The sequence below is a fragment of the Sminthopsis crassicaudata genome, chromosome 2, assembly GCF_048593235.1.
Source record: "Sminthopsis crassicaudata isolate SCR6 chromosome 2, ASM4859323v1, whole genome shotgun sequence".
NCBI classification, from domain to species: domain Eukaryota; kingdom Metazoa; phylum Chordata; class Mammalia; order Dasyuromorphia; family Dasyuridae; genus Sminthopsis; species Sminthopsis crassicaudata.
This window is the reverse complement of record NC_133618.1, coordinates 5009798-5025775: the sequence shown is the minus strand read 5'-3', so window position 1 is coordinate 5025775 and position 15978 is coordinate 5009798. Positions and strand designations below refer to the sequence as shown.

The following is a 15978-nucleotide window of genomic DNA, read 5'->3' as shown; positions in this document are numbered from 1 at the left end:
AGATGTGGATGGAGATATATAGATATATAGACATATACACATATATAAAATTCTCCACCTTCCAGATTCAACTATAACACAGCAGCTCCCTTTTTTTTTTATTTTAAAGAAAAACATACTTCTCATTTTATTTAAATTGACTCAACTGTATCAGATTCTGTTTGAATTTCATTAGCTGAATCTACGCTATCATCTGTACAAGCTGGTGTGATATCAACTGGTTCTTCTTTAACTTTGAAACTGCCACAAGGTTCCTGCAATTCTTTTTTGACAATGTTCAATATAATATTCAAGGGATTTTCAACAGGTGTCTTGCTGGGCGTTGGTGTACAATGAAATGAAGATGTATTTTGATAATTTTCATAACATGATGGATGGTAAATCTTTCCATCTACTGGGATAGCATTTTTAAAATGCCATTCCTCTTCCTCTTCTTCCCAGTATTGTTCAAATTGTCCCGACATATTTCAGAGCTCTCACCTGCCCCAGCGGGTCCAGCAGGGACACTCTGAAACTCCTTTTCTTTAGCAGCTTCTTGGTTTTTCAACACAACCTCTTCATGTACTTTGTCACAACACTGGCTCTTTGCACGTTCCTCCAAATCAGCTATTTCCTCAAATTCTATCCAGTCCGTTAGACTACAGTACCACCTCCTATGTGTAACTTTTCTGCTAACATCCTTTTCAGCTCTATTTTGTCGGTAATGCCAGTCCAAGTGGTGTGCATAATCGTCAGCCTGGGATGGTGTAAACCTCAGTCCACAAGAATAACACCGGATACCAGTATACAGGCAGTTTATAACACTAGCATAACGCTGTTTCAATTCTTCAACTTTGAAATTAGTGAGGTCAGGAACATCTTGATGTTCACTTGGAGCTTCTCCTTTTTCCTCAGGAGGAGGCTGTGCAGCAACGTCATTTCCTTGAGTTGTTGCTGAATCAGGTTGGGATAATTTCAGTATTCCTGCTTTTAGCAGTTTTGAGAAGAGTTCATGCACATCAACCTGGCTGAGATGATTATCAGGATACGCTCTTGGAAGAGAACCTGATGGATTCTGAACAAAAGTACCAGGATTTTGTGCATGAACTGGTAAAAACTGCTGTCCTTGTCCCAAAGATACAGGCTGAGTAACTCCAGAGACAAGCTGCTGAGATGGCTGAATATTCCCAAGTGCAGTTGGTGTGGGCAGATTACCAAAGTTTCCATACTGAGGACCCTGAGGATTCTTTTCCTCAAGATAATGTCCAGATGCTCTGTTAAGTGGATTTGAGGACTTTTGCGCTCCAGGGCCATGTGGTCCATCAAAATTTGGTTCCTGAGGTGTATCAAACATTTGCTCATGTCTTTGGAACTGTCTTCCTTGCGATGGTGCATTCAACGCACTGTTAGGAGGGTCATTATATGGGCCAGTGTGACTAAAAGAGTCACTGTCATCAAGTCTCTGTGAAGGATGATTGTCAAACCTTGCACCTTGAAGACCAGGAGGAATATCAAATCTTGATGCTTGCAGGTGTTGTGCACCATCAAATCTCTGAGGCCCTGTATCAAATCTTGGCTGTACCTGCTGACCAGGTGGTCCAGCAAGCCTTTGTGGGCCCTGTTGACGAGGACTTCTTTCAAAACCAGGACCAGGTCGACCGTGCAAGCCCTCAGATCTTGGCAAGAGAGATGGTTGACCTAGCTGACCAGCAAATCTTGAAACATGACACCCCCCAAATCTTGGACCACCTTGGCCTAATGGTCCTTCAAATCTCATACTACCTCCTTGTACAGAAGGACCCTCAAATCTCCTTCCACTTCCCTGTTGGACTAAGGGTCCTTCAAATCTGACCCCAACCCCTGGTTGACCATGTGGTCCCTCAGATCTAAGACCACCCACAGGCTGGCCATGGGGACCTTCATACCTAAGACCACCCACATTGTGGCCAGCTGGGCCCTCAAACCTCAAACCAGCAGCTCCTTCAAACCTTAAGCCACCTCCTCCTGCCTGTCCAAGTGGCCCTTTAAACCTCAAAGGAGTCCCTCCTGGTCTTTGAGGACCTTCAAATCTCAAAGAGCACCCACTTTCTAGCTGACCTTGTGGTCCTTCAAACCTCATGGGTCCCCCTCCCCCCCTCTGTCCTGGTGAGCCTTGAAACCGAACAGAAGCGGGTGTTGGAGGTCCATCAATTCTCGGGTTTGGCTTATTAGGTCCTTCAAAAATCCTTTTAGTTGGGCCATCTGCCCTTGCTACAGATGGCCTAGAAGCTCCATCAAATAATCGTCTATCTTCAAGTAATGCTGTGAGTCTTTGCTTTCTTGTATTCTTGTCTGCTTGAATATCTTGATGCCGGGCTGCCTGCAAATGTTTTCTCTGAGTCTTCATATCTAAGTGCAAAACGCTCACTGAATGGAGACCTTTGCTCTTCTGAGGGTGCAGGATTCAAGTCCCCGTTCAGGTGCCAAAAGAGAAAGGTCTGGGCTAGCTCAGTCTGAAGGGCTCAGAATCAGCCTTTGTCAGGATGAGCCAAAGTCTTTGCCCCACGTTGGGCGCCAATTGTAATGTTCTGAGAGGCTCTCAGTTGAAATCCTCTGAGAATCCTTTTCTCTGATAGCAGGTTTCTTGGGAGGGTTCTGGAGCCTCTAGCCAGAGTGAAGGTAGAATCTGGAATCCTCTTCTCCCTGAATCCTGGCTTTGAATCTCCTCCAGCTTCCCTGAAGGTTCTCCCAGTCTGGACTGACTCTCAGACTCAATGTTGCCTTCTTTTATGCTAGCAGAGAATGGGCTTGGGAGAACTCCCAGGGGCTTCTGGGAACTCCTTCAGCTAATGAACTTGCTCCCTTTGAAGGTGTAAACTCCCTTTGGAGGTGTAAACTCCCTTTGGAGGTGTAAACTCCCTTTGAAGGTGTAAACTCCTTTAAATGTGCAAACTCCTTTTCAGAAGTCTAAAGGTGTAAACTCCTAAAGGTGTGAACTCTGAGCTAGAGAATTGTTTAGGCAACCTGAGTTATCACCTTTTAATCCTAACACCACCCCAGAACCTGTCAGTTTTACCCTTGTAACACCTCTTAAATATCCTTAGTATCTTTTTTTAAAAATTAATTTTATATTTATAATTTTTTGACAGTATATATCATGAGTAATTTTTTTATAACATTATCCTTTGTATTCATTTTTCCAAATTTTCCCCTCCCTCCCTCTACTCCCTCCCCTACATGACAGGCAATCCCATACATATTACATGTGTTACAGTATAACCTAGGTACAATATATGTGTGTAAATCCAATTTTCTTGTTTCATGGTAAGAATTGGATTCTGAAGGTATAAGTAAGCTGGGTAGATAGACAGTATTGCTAATAGTTTACATTCACTTCCCAGTGTTCCTTCTCTGGGTGTAGCTATTTATGTCCATCATTGATCAACTGGAAGTGAGTTGGTTTTTCTTTATGTTGAAGATTTCCACTTCCATCAGACTTCGTCCTCATACAGAATCATTGTTGAAGTATATAATGATCTGGTTCTGCTCGTTTCACTCAGCATCAGTTGATGTAAGTCTCTCCAAGCCTCTCTGTATTCCTCCTGCTGGTCATTTCTTACAGAACAATAATATTCCATACCCTTCATATACCATAATTTACCCAACCATTCTCCAATGGATGGACATCCATTCATTTTCCAGTTTCTGGCCACTACAAAAAGGGCTACCACAAACATTTTGGCACATACAGGTCCCTTTCCCCTCTTTAGTATTTCCTTGGTATATAAGCCCAGTACTAGCACTGCTGGATGAAAGGGTATGCACAGTTTGATAACTTTTGGGGCATAGTTCCAGATTGCTCTCCAGAATGGCTCGATTCTTTCACAACTCCACCAGCAATGTATCAGTGTCCCAGTTTTCCCACATCCCCTCCAACATTCATCATTATTTGTTCCTGTCATCTTAGCCAATCTGACAGGTGTGTAGTGGTATCTCGGAGTTGTCTTAATTTGCATTTCTCTGATCAGCATGATTTGGAACACTCTTTCATATGAGTGGATATAATTTCAATTTCATCATCTGAGAATTATCTGTTCATATCCTTTGACCATTTATCAATTGGAGAATGGTTTGATTTCTTATAAATTAAGGTCAGTTCTCTATAGATTTTGGAAATGAGGCCTTTATCAGAACCTTTAACTGTAAAAATTTTTTCCCAGTTTGTTACTTCCCTTCTAATCTTATTTGCATTAGTATTGTTTGTACAGAAACTTTTTAGTTTGATGTAATCAAAATCTTCTATTTTGTGATCAATAATGATCTCTAGTTCTCCTCTGGTCATAAATTCCTTCCTCTTCCACAGGTCTGAGAGGTAGACTATCCTCTGTTCCTCTAATCTATTTATGATCTCATTCTTTATGCCTAAATCATGGACCCATTTTGATCTTATCTTAGTATGCGGTATTAAGAGTGGATCCATATCTAATTTCTGCCATACTAATTTCCAGTTTTCCCAACAGTTTTTTTCAGATAATGAATTCTGATTCCAAATGTTGGTATCTTTGGTTTGTCAAACACTAGATTGCTATAGTTGTTAGGATTACAAGGTGAGAACTAATAATGTCTGGAGAGTTCTCTGATGTTAGGTGAGAACTCAGGTTATGCAGTCATGTAGGTGTCTGCCTTAATCTTTGGCCAGTGACTGGGCCAATTGGCCCCTCTAATAACTGTACGATCTGGGTGTCACGTGTTCATGATCGGTCAGCTGCAAAATGGGAGAAATCTTATATGGATTTGAATAAGAAATTTAAAATTTCATATTAGCATTATAAGCTCGCTCATATCTAACAGGCCTGAGCTTCCAAATTATAGGAACTTGACCGTTCCATGAACTCTGTATATTTTTTGACACTAGATGCTGGGAACTAGCCATTCCTAGAGATGTTTGTGCTCCAGAGAAGAGTGGCTCCCTCCCTGGGCAAAGACAATTAATAAAGAACTGTCAAGATACAGACGATATGGAACGAGTCAACTAGTGAAGCCCTCCTGTACCCCGCACCTGCACAGATGTATGGGCCAAACCCTTATATAAGTTTTTGGCAAAAATCCTTCTTTGTCTAAAGACCTATAAAAAGTCAGTGTCCCATACTATGACCGATCGTCATCCGTGGGGAGGATGCTTCGCCCGGAACAATCTTTACACAACTCAAGTTGAGAAGGCTGAAAAAGGGGGGCTCCCAGCCGTTTGATGATCTTGTATGTTCCCTTGAGTTGGTGATGTATTCTCTTCCTCTATCTGCTATAATTGTCATATTGTGAATTGTTCTTATTTCTATTTGGTTTTTTTTTATGCAAATCTAAACTATCTATACTTTGTCTTATTTGATTAAAACTTTTTACTTTTACTTTTTAACTGAGCTTGAGAGCGTCATTTATAGGAGCAAATCCAAACTTTCTTTTAATATCACAATACAGGATTAAAGGAGATGCTCATCAGCAGGACTCTGGAAGTTGCGTGAGAAGTTTTGAACCTTAGGTGAGAGGGCAGAGAAGCCCAGGGATGCGGGTCTCAGAGTGGGGTTCTCCTCACACATTCATGGGGAGTGGGGGGTGTGGAGACCACAGTTCTCTCCCTCTGTCTCTAACACAAGTTACCATAAGTCTAACTAAGCGTAAATCTATCCCCGCACTTAATCTACGTCATATAATGATCGATACCTAATGGGTTAATTAATCCCAACCTACAGGACTCCCATCTGGCAGCATCACCAGCAGCCGGGTTCTAGCGTAGCCCACAAAGCCATCCTGAATACTTAGCAAAACCCACTGACCTGAGGAAAAAGTGAGAAGAAGCAGAAGTATTCTCCTGGCCCCTTTCTGCTTGTCAGCTTAAAACCTGACTTCTCACAGCTACAGTAAAGTGATTGATCTACTCTAGATGGCCTTTAGGGGATGCCGTAGTGCACAGAGGACTTGGCTTGGGCCTGGAAGACTCTTCCCCAGTTCAAATCTGGTCTCAGACACTTCCTGGCCGGGTGACACTGGGAAAGTCCCTTGTCCCTGTTTCTCATTTTCCTCACCTGCACAATGAGCCGAAGACAGAAATGGGAAACCTTCAGCTCTCATTATGGCACATGAGGTACAAAGCATTTTCTTCTGTGTTCATGCTCATGATCCTCATGAAGCACGATTTTTCATTTGCTCTGATCCCATTTGGGGTTTTCTCGGTGGAGATCTCGGGGGGCTTTGACATTTCCAGCTCACTTCACAGATGAGGAAACCGAGGAGAACATTCTTGCCCAATATCACACAGCTACTAAGCGTCAGAAGCCAGAATTGAATTCGGGAAGATGAGCCTCCCTGCCTCCAGTCTCCAGGCTGTCCACTGTGGAGCCCCATAGAGGCCCAGGGTGGAGTTTACTGACCCCTTTTGAGAGACGGGGAAATTGAGGACCAACTCTGACACTCTCCATCTTTCTGCTAACTCTTCTGGATTTGTGCCTGCCAGGAAAAGTCAGATGGCTGCTTACAGATGTAAGAATTTATTTCTTATCCCCTGAGGGGGAGGATCCCCCTCCCCAGCATGATGCCTTTTTTAGAATCTGTGCCACATTAAAGAGTGCGCCCCCAGCCCCATCTTCCCCAGCCCTTGGGCTCTGTCACCCTCCAGCCAGACCCGGCTCTCATCAGGGACTGGGTCTAAACTCCTTTGCAAAGATGCAGTTTCCTGCCCTTGGAAGCCAATTTCTTCCCTCTCTCTCCATCTTCTGTTCCAAGACCTTCCAGCTCTGCTGTTCTGTGTCCCGGAGGTTCTATGTCCATGGTTGAGCCCATGTGGCGAGCCTTCCTTCTCATGGACGCAGGATCCATTTGGGGCTCCCCGGGAGGACATTGTGTGAGGTGCTGCTTGAGGGCGGGTCCTGTTGCCAACCCAAATAGATCTGTGCACTGAGCTAGCTTGGGAGCGAGCCAGGGTGGGATCCAACATAAATGGCAGGTCCAAATTCTCAGAGACCGAGAGTGAAAGCCCAGGAGAGGCGTCCAAGTCAGAAGGCCCAGATTGGGTGTGAGAGAGAACAAAGGACCCCAGACCTGCCACAGTCTTGGGCCAGTCCTGTCAACATCTCTATAGGGCCGAAGTCTCTTTTGGACAGCCTCGGGCACTTTTTGTGGTTCTAGGTCTCTGGTTGGCCTGAGGTTTGATTGGTCTTTCCCAGTCCTGCAAATGCCTCTGTGGGGCCAAAGTCTCCTTTGGATAGCCCCAGCCAGTTCTCCAGGTTCTAGGTTTCTGGTCTACCTAGGTTTGATGGGTCTTTCCCAGATGGACAGCTGGGCAAGCAAGCTCTGTCCTTGAGAACATACAACTTCACCCTCATTTTCTTCCTCCCAGTCTCAAGAATCCCTTCCTGCTCAGAAGGCCACTCCCAGGCTCCCCCTCACCAAGCTGGACACCAGGGTGTCTGTGACATCCCGGGCAGGACCCCGCTCACTGACTGAGAGAAGTAGAGGAGGCCGGATCTGGGTGGGACCGTGAAAGGCACAATGAATGTTAGAGCCGGAGGTTGGCGCATCCAGCTGCACCACGGGATTCTGGAGGAAATTCCCAACCAAGGCAGTGAGGAGCTGGTGTGAGGACTCCCGAGGACCGCAGGTTTGGGGGGAACCGTAACTTCTAAAAGCAGCCTGGAGCCGATCCAGAAGAAGCAGCTGGCTGCAGCACTGCCCTGGATCTCTGTGTTTGCCCAGGAGACTGCCCCTGCCCCTGGCGAGGAGAGCTGGCTCAGGGAAGGGCTCCCTGGGACCCAAGGGAGAAGGAAGAGGCAAGGGAGAGGAGTGGGGTGCTGGGCCAGGAGCAGGCTCTTGGGGATGGCCTGGATAGCCTTGAAAGGATGCTCTCACCCTCCCCCCCAGTTGCAGTTCCTAGGGAACCGAATCCCTAGTTTGGTTCTCCCCAGGGGTACTTCTCAGCTCCCAGTCTAGGAGGCAGTGGCCTTCCTTCTCAGAGCATAAAGGCTTGAGAAAACCTCCTCAGAGGAGGGGAAGCCCCCTTTGAAAGGAAATTCTTTTTTTTTTTTTTAATCTAGACTTTACTATTTCAGAAAGGCCCTACAGTGCTGATTATCCCCTTTTGAAGGATGAAAATTAACTTAAGGTTCGTTTGGTTATTGTTCTTTTCTTTTTTAATCATGGGAGGCTTCTAGTTTAAAAAAATAGTCTATGCTGAAGTTGCTATTTAATTCCACCCAATACTAAGTCCAGAAACACTGTCTTTATGTGTTGATGTGCATAAACATTCCCAAACCCTGGATAGCAAAAATATTTTTATTTATAATTTATAGTTCCACAAGTGAAAATTATACATATTTTACACATACACTTTCAATTTGTTAAATTTGCACACATCTACAGAACTTTCACACAACGAGCACCTGAAACTGTGCAGGCAGTAGGAAATACAAATACTAAAATGTATTTATTAACCAAATGATAGCTAAGCACCCTGCCTCACCTAAGTAATTCATGTATATATATATCTATAGATAGATAGAGATGTAGATAGATAGAGATATACATACACATGTATAAAAATTCTCCCCCTTCTAGATTAAACTATAACACAGCAGCTCCTTTTTGTATTTTTTTTTTAAAAGAAAACCATGCCTCTTATTTTATTTAAACTGACTCAACTGTATCAGATTCTACTTGAATTTCATTAGCTGAATCTACGCTATCATCTGTACAAGCTGGTGTGATATCAACTGGTTCTTCTTTAACTTTGGAACTGTCACAAGGTTGCTGCACTTTTTTTTTTTTTTTGACAATGTTCAAGGGATTTTCAACAAAATCCCTTAAACATTGTCAAAAAAAGAATACTTGCTGGGAGTTGGTGTACAATCTAATGAAGATGTATTTTAATAATCTTCATAACATGATGGATGGTAAGTCTTTCCATCTACTCGGATAGCATTTTTAAGATGCCATTCCTCTTTCTCTTCATCCCAGTATTGATCAAATTGTTCCTGACATATTTCACAGCTCTCACCTGCCCCAGCGGGTCCAGCAGGGACACTCTGAAACTCCTTTTCTTTAGCAGCTTCTTGGTTTTTCAACAGAACCTCTTCATGTAGTTTTTCAAAAACCTGGCTCTTTGCATGTTCCTCATCAGCTATTCCCTCAAATTCTATCCAGTCCGTTACACTGCAGTACCACCCCCTATGTGTAACTTTTCTGCTAACATCCTTTTTAGCTCTATTTTGTCGGTAATGCCAGTCCAAGTGGTGTGCATAATCGTCAGCCTGGGATGTAAACCTCAGTCCACAAGAAGAACACTGGATACCAGTATACAGGCGGTTTATAACACTAGCATAACGCTGTTTCAATTTTTCAACTGTGAAATTAGTGAGGTCAGGAACATCTTGATGTTCACTTGGAGCTTCTCCTTTTTCCTCAGGAGGAGGCTGTGCAGCAACGTCATTTCCTTGAGTTGTTGCTGAATCAGGTTGGGATAATTTCAGTATTCCTGCTTTTAGCAGTTTTGAGAAGAGTTCATGCACATCAACCTGGCTGAGATGATTATCAGGATATGCTCTTGGAAGAGCACCTGATGGATTCTGAACAAAAGTACCAGGATTTTGTGCATGAACTGGTAAAAACTGCTGTCCTTATCCCAAAGATACAGGCTGAGTAACTCCAGAGACAAGCTGCTGAGGTGGCTGAATATTCCCAAGTGCAGTTGGTGTGGGCAGATTACTAAAGTTTCCATACTGAGGACCCTGAGGATTCTTTTCCTCAAGATAATGTCCAGATGCTCTTTTCAGTGGATTTGAGAACTTTTGCGCTCCAGGGTTATGTGGTCCATTAAAATTTGGTTCCTGAGGTGTATCAAACACTTGCTCATGTCTTTGGAACTGTCTTCCTTGCGATGGTGCATTCAACGCACTGTTAGGAGGGTCATTATATGGGCCAGTGTGACTAAAAGAGTCACTGTCATCAAGTCTCTGTGAAGAATGATTGTCAAACCTTGCACCTTGAAGACCAAGAGGAATATCAAATCTTGATGCTTGCAGGTGTTGTGGACCATCAAATCCCTGAGGCCCCAATCTTGGTTGTACCTGCTGACCAGGTGGTCCAGCAAACCTTTGTGGGCCCTGTTGACCAGGAATTCTTTCAAACCCAGGACCATATTGACCGTGCAAGCCCTCAGATCTTGGCAAGAGAGATGGTTGACCTGACTGACCATCAAATCTTGAAACATGACACCCCTCAAATCTTGGACCACCTTGGCCTAATGGTCCTTCAAATCTCATACTACCTCCTTGTACAGAAGGACCCTCAAATCTCATTCTACCACCTTGCTGGAGCAAAGGGCCTTCAAATATGATTCTACCACCTGGCTGACCATGGTGTCCCTCAAACCTAATTCTGCTTCCTGATGCACTATGGCTCCCCTCAAATCTCATTCCACCTACAGGCTGACAATGAGGTCCCTCAAATCTAAGACCACCCACATTCTGGCCAGCAGGGCCCTCAAACCTCAAACCACCTGTGGGACCCTCAAACTGCAAACCAACAGCTCCTTTAAACCTTAAGCCACCTCCTCCTGCCTGTCTAAGTGGCCTTTTAAACCTCAAAGGAGTCCCTCCTGGTCTTTGAGGACCTTCAAATCTCAAAGGGCACCCACTTTCTAGCTGACCTTGTGGTCCTTCAAACCTCATGGACCCCCCTCCCCCCCTCTGTCCTGGTGAGCCTTGAAACTTAAGAGAAGCGGGTGTTGGGGGTCCATCAATTCTCAGGTTTGGCTTATTAGGTCCTTCAAAAATCCTTTTAGTTGGGCCATCTCTCCTTGCTACAGATGGCCTAGAAGCTCCATCAAATAATCTCTCATCTTCAAGTAATGCTGTGAGTCTCTGCTTTCTTGTATTCTTGTCTGCTTGAATATCCTCATGCCGGGCTGCCTGCAAATGTTTTCTCTGAGTCTTCATATCTAGGTCTCTTAAGTGCAAAACGCTCACCGAATGGAGACCTTTGCTCTTCTGAGGGTCCAGGGTTCAAGTCCCTGTTCAGGTGCCAAAAGAGAAAGGTCTGGGCTAGCTCAGTCTGAAGGGCTCAGAATCAGCCTTTGTCAGGATGAGCCAAAGTCTTTGCCCCACGTTGGGCGCCAATTGTAATGTTCTGAGAGGCTCTCAGTTGAAATCCTCTGAGAATCCTTTTCTCTGATAGCAAGTTTCTTGGGAGGGTTCTGGAGCCTCTAGCCAGAGTGAAGGTAGAATCTGGAATCCTCTTCTCCCTGAATCCTGGCTTTGATCTCCTCCAGCTTCCCTGAAGGTTCTCCCAGTCTAGAGTGACTCTCAGACTCAATGTTGCCTTCTTTTATGCTAGCAGAGAATGGGCTTGGGAGAACTCCCAGGGGCTTGTGGGAACTTATTCAGCCAATGAACTTGCTCCCTTTGAAGGTGTAAACTCCCTTTGGAGGTGTAAACTCCCTTTGGAGGTGTAAACTCCCTTTGGAGGTGTAAACTTCCTTTGAAGGTGTAAACTCCCTTTGAAGGTGTAAACTCCTTTTCAGAAGTCTAAAGGTGTAAACTCCTAAAGGTGTGAACTCTGAGCCAGAGAATTGTTTAGACAACCTGAGTTATCACCTTGTAATCCTAACACCACCCCATCCAATCTTTTGCCAGAACCTGTCAGTTTTACCCTTGTAACACCTCTTAAATATCCTTAGTATCTTTTTTTAAAAATTAATTTTATATTTATAATTTTTTGACAGTATATATCATGAGTAATTTTTTTTATAACATTATCCTTTGTATTCATTTTTCCAAATTTTCCCCTCCCTCCCTCTACTCCCTCCCCTACATGACAGGCAATCCCATACATATTACATGTGTTACAGTATAACCTAGGTACAATATATGTGTGTAAATCCAATTTTCTTGTTTCATGGTAAGAATTGGATTCCGAAGGTATAAGTAAGCTGGGTAGATAGACAGTATTGCTAATAGTTTACATTCACTTCCCAGTGTTCCTTCTCTGGGTGTAGCTATTTATGTCCATCATTGATCAACTGGAAGTGAGTTGGTATTTTCTTTATGTTGAAGATTTCCACTTCCATCAGAATTCGTCCTCATACAGTATTGTTGTTGAAGTGTATAATGATCCCCTAGTTCTGCTCATTTCACTCAGCATCAGTTGATGTAAGTCTCTCCAAGCCTCTCTGTATTCCTCCTGCTGGTCATTTCTTACAGAACAGTAATATTCCATACCCTTCATATACCATAATTTACCCAACCATTCTCCAATGGATGGACATCCATTCATTTTCCAGTTTCTGGCCACTACAAAAAGAGCTGCCACAAACATTTTGGCACATACAGGTCCCTTTCCCCTCTTTAGTATTTCCTTGGTATATAAGCCCAGTACTAGCACTGCTGGATGAAAGGGTATGCACAGTTTGATAACTTTTGGCGCATAGTTCCAGATTGCTCTCCAGAATGGCTCGATTCTTTCACAACTCCACCAACAATGTATTAGCGTGCCAGTTTTCCCACATCCCCTCCAACATTCATCATTATTTGTTCCTGTCATCTTAGCCAATCTGACAGGTGTGTAGTGGTATCTCGGAGTTGTCTTAATTTGCATTTCTCTGATCAGCATGATTTGGAACACTCTTTCATATGAGTGGATATAATTTCAATTTCATCATCTGAGAATTGTCTGTTCATATCCTTTGACCATTTATCAATTGGAGAATGGTTTGATTTCTTATAAATTAGGTTCAGTTCTCTATAGATTTTGGAAATGAGGCCTTTATCAGAACCTTTAACTGTAAAAATTTTTTCCCAATTTGTTACTTCCCTTCTAATCTTGTTTGCATTAGTATTGTTTGTACAGAAACTTTTTAGTTTGATGTAATCAAAATCTTCTATTTTGTGATCAATAATGATCTCTAGTTCTCCTCTGGTCATAAATTCCTTCCTCCTCCACAAGTCTGAGAGGTAGACTATGCTCTGTTCCTCTAATCTATTTATGATCTCATTCTTTATGCCTAAATCATGGACCCATTTTGATCTTATCTTAGTATGCGGTATTAAGAGTGGATCCATATCTAATTTCTGCCATACTAATTTCCAGTTTTCCCAACAGTTTTTTTCAGATAATGAATTCTTATTCCAAATGTTGGTATCTTTGGTTTGTCAAACACTAGACTGCTATAGTTGTTAGGATTACAAGGTGAGAACTAATAATGTCTGGAGAGTTCTCTGATGTTAGGTGAGAACTCAGGATATGCAGTCATGTAGGTGTCTGCCTTAATCTTTGGCCAGTGACTGGGCCAATTGGCCCCTCTAATAACTGTACGATCTGGGTGTCACGTGTTCATGATCGGTCAGCTGCAAAATGGGGGAAATCTTATATGGATTTGAATAAGAACTTTAAAATTTCATATTAGCATTATAAGCTCGCTCATATCTAACAGGCCTGAGCTTCCAAATTATAGGAACTTGACCGTTCCATGAACTCTGTATATTTTTGACACTAGATGCTGGGAACTAGCCATTCCTAGAGATGTTTGTGCTCCAGAGAAGAGTGGCTCCCTCCCTGGGCAAAGACAATTAATAAAGAACTGTCAAGATACAGACGATATGGAACGAGTCAACTAGTGAAGCCCTCCTGTACCCCGCACCTGCACAGATGCATGTGCCAAACCCTTATATAAGTTTTTGGCAAAAATCCTTCTTTGTCTAAAGACCTATAAAAAGTCAGTGTCCCATACTATGACCGAGCCTCATCCGTGGGGAGGACGCTTCGCCCGGAACAATCTTTACACAACTCAAGTTGAGAAGGCTGAAAAAGGGGGGCTCCCAGCCGTTTGATGATCTTGTATGTTCCCTTGAGTTGGTGATGTATTTTCTTCCTCTATCTGCTATAATTGTCATATTGTGAATTGTTCTTATTTCTATTTGTTTTTTTTTATGCAAATCTAAACTATCTATACTTTGTCTTATTTGATTAAAACTTTTTACTTTTACTTTTTAACTGAGCTTGAGAGCGTCATTTATAGGAGCAAATCCAAACTTTCTTTTAATATCACAATACAGGATTAAAGGAGATGCTCATCAGCAGGACTCTGGAAGTTGTGTGAGAAGTTTTGAACCTTAGGTGAGAGGGCAGAGAAGCCCAGGGATGCGGGTCTCAGAGTGGGGTTCTCACACATTCATGGGGAGTAGGGGGTGTGGAGACCACAGTTCTCTCCCTCTGTCTCTAACACAAGTTACCATAAGTCTAACTAAGCGTAAATCTATCCCCGCACTTAATCTACGTCATATAATGATCGATACCTAATGGGTTAATTAATCCCAACCTACAGGACTCCCATCTGGCAGCATCACCAGCAGCCGGGTTCTAGCGTAGCCCACAAAGCCATCCTGAATACTTAGCAAAACCCACTGACCTGAGGAAAAAGTGAGAAGAAGCAGAAGTATTCTCCTGGCCCCTTTCTGCTTGTCAGCTTAAAACCTGACTTCTCACAGCTACAGTAAAGTGATTGATCTACTCTAGATGGCCGCTAGGGGATGCCTTAGTGAGCAGAGGACTTGGCTTGGTCCTGGAAGACTCTTCCCCAGTTCAAATCTGGTCTCAGACACTTCCTGGCCGGGTGACACTGGGAAAGTCCCTTGTCCCTGTTTCTCATTTGCCTCACCTGCACAATGAGCCGGAGACAGAAATGGGAAACCTTCAGCTCTCATTATGGCACATGAGGGACAAAGCATTTTCTTCTGTGTTCATGCTCATGATCCTCATGAAGCACGATTTGTCATTTGCTCTGATCCCATTTGGGGTTTTCTCGGTGGAGATCTCGGGGGGCTTTGCCATTTCCAGCTCATTTCACAGATGAGGAAACCGAGGAGAACAAGGTGGAGAGAGTTGCCCAATATCACACAGCTACTAAGCGTCAGAAGCCAGAATTGAATTCGGGAAGATTAGCCTCCCTGCCTCCAGTCTCCAGGCTGTCCACTGTGGAGCCCCATAGAGGCCCAGTTTGGAGGTTACTGACCCCCTTTTGAGAGACGGGGAAATTGAGGACCAACTCTGACACTCTCCATCTTTCTGCTAACTCTTCTGGATTTGTGCCTGCCAGGAAAAGTCAGATGGCTGCTTACAGATGTAAGAATTTATTTCTTATCCCCTGAGGGGGAGGATCCCCCTCCCCAGCATGATGCCTTTTTTAGAATCTGTGCCACATTAAAGAGTGCACCCCCAGCCCTTGGGCTCTGTCACCCTCCAGCCAGACCCGGCTCTCATCAGGGCCTGGGTCTAAACTCCTTTGCAAAGATACAGTTTCCTGCCCTTGGGAGCCAATTTCTACCCTCTCTCTCCATCTTCTGTTCCAAGACCTTCCAGCTCTGCTGTTCTGTGTTCCAGAGGTTCTATGTCCATGGATGAGCCCATGTGGCGAGCCTTCCTTCTCATGGACGGAAGATCCATTTGGGGCTCCCTGGGAGGACATTGTGTGAGGTGCTGCTTGAGGGCGGGTCCTGGGGCCAACCCAAATAGATCTGTGCACTGAGCCAGCTTGGGAGCGAGCCAGGGTGGGATCCAACATAAATGGCAGGTCCAAATTCTCAGAGACCGAGAGTGAAAGCCCAGGAGAGGCGTCCAAGTCAGAAGGCCCGGATTGGGCGTGAGAAAGAACAAAGGACCCCAGACCTGCCACAGTCTTGGGCCAGTCCTGTCAACATCTCTATAGGGCCGAAGTCTCTTTTGGATAGCCTCGGGCACTTTTTGTGGTTCTAGGTCTCTGCTTGGCCTGAGGTTTGATTGGTCTTTCCCAGTCCTGCAAATGCCTCTGTGGGGCCAAAGTCTCCTTTGGATAGCCCCAGCCAGTTCTCCAGGTTCTAGGTTTCTGGTCTACCTAGGTTTGATGGGTCTTTCCCAGATGGACAGCTGGGCAAGCAAGCTCTGTCCTTGAGAACATACAACTTCACCCTCATTTTCTTCCTCCCAGTCTCAAGAATCCCTTCC

General features: G+C 44.1%; 2 pseudogenes; both read right to left on the bottom strand.

The window, feature by feature from the left end:
- Positions 1-108: 108 nt before the first annotated feature.
- LOC141552559 (pre-mRNA cleavage complex 2 protein Pcf11 pseudogene) lies at positions 109-6084 on the bottom strand (annotated as a pseudogene).
- Positions 6085-8631: 2547 nt separating this feature from the next.
- Positions 8632-15405, bottom strand: LOC141552558 (pre-mRNA cleavage complex 2 protein Pcf11 pseudogene; annotated as a pseudogene).
- Positions 15406-15978: the final 573 nt, after the last annotated feature.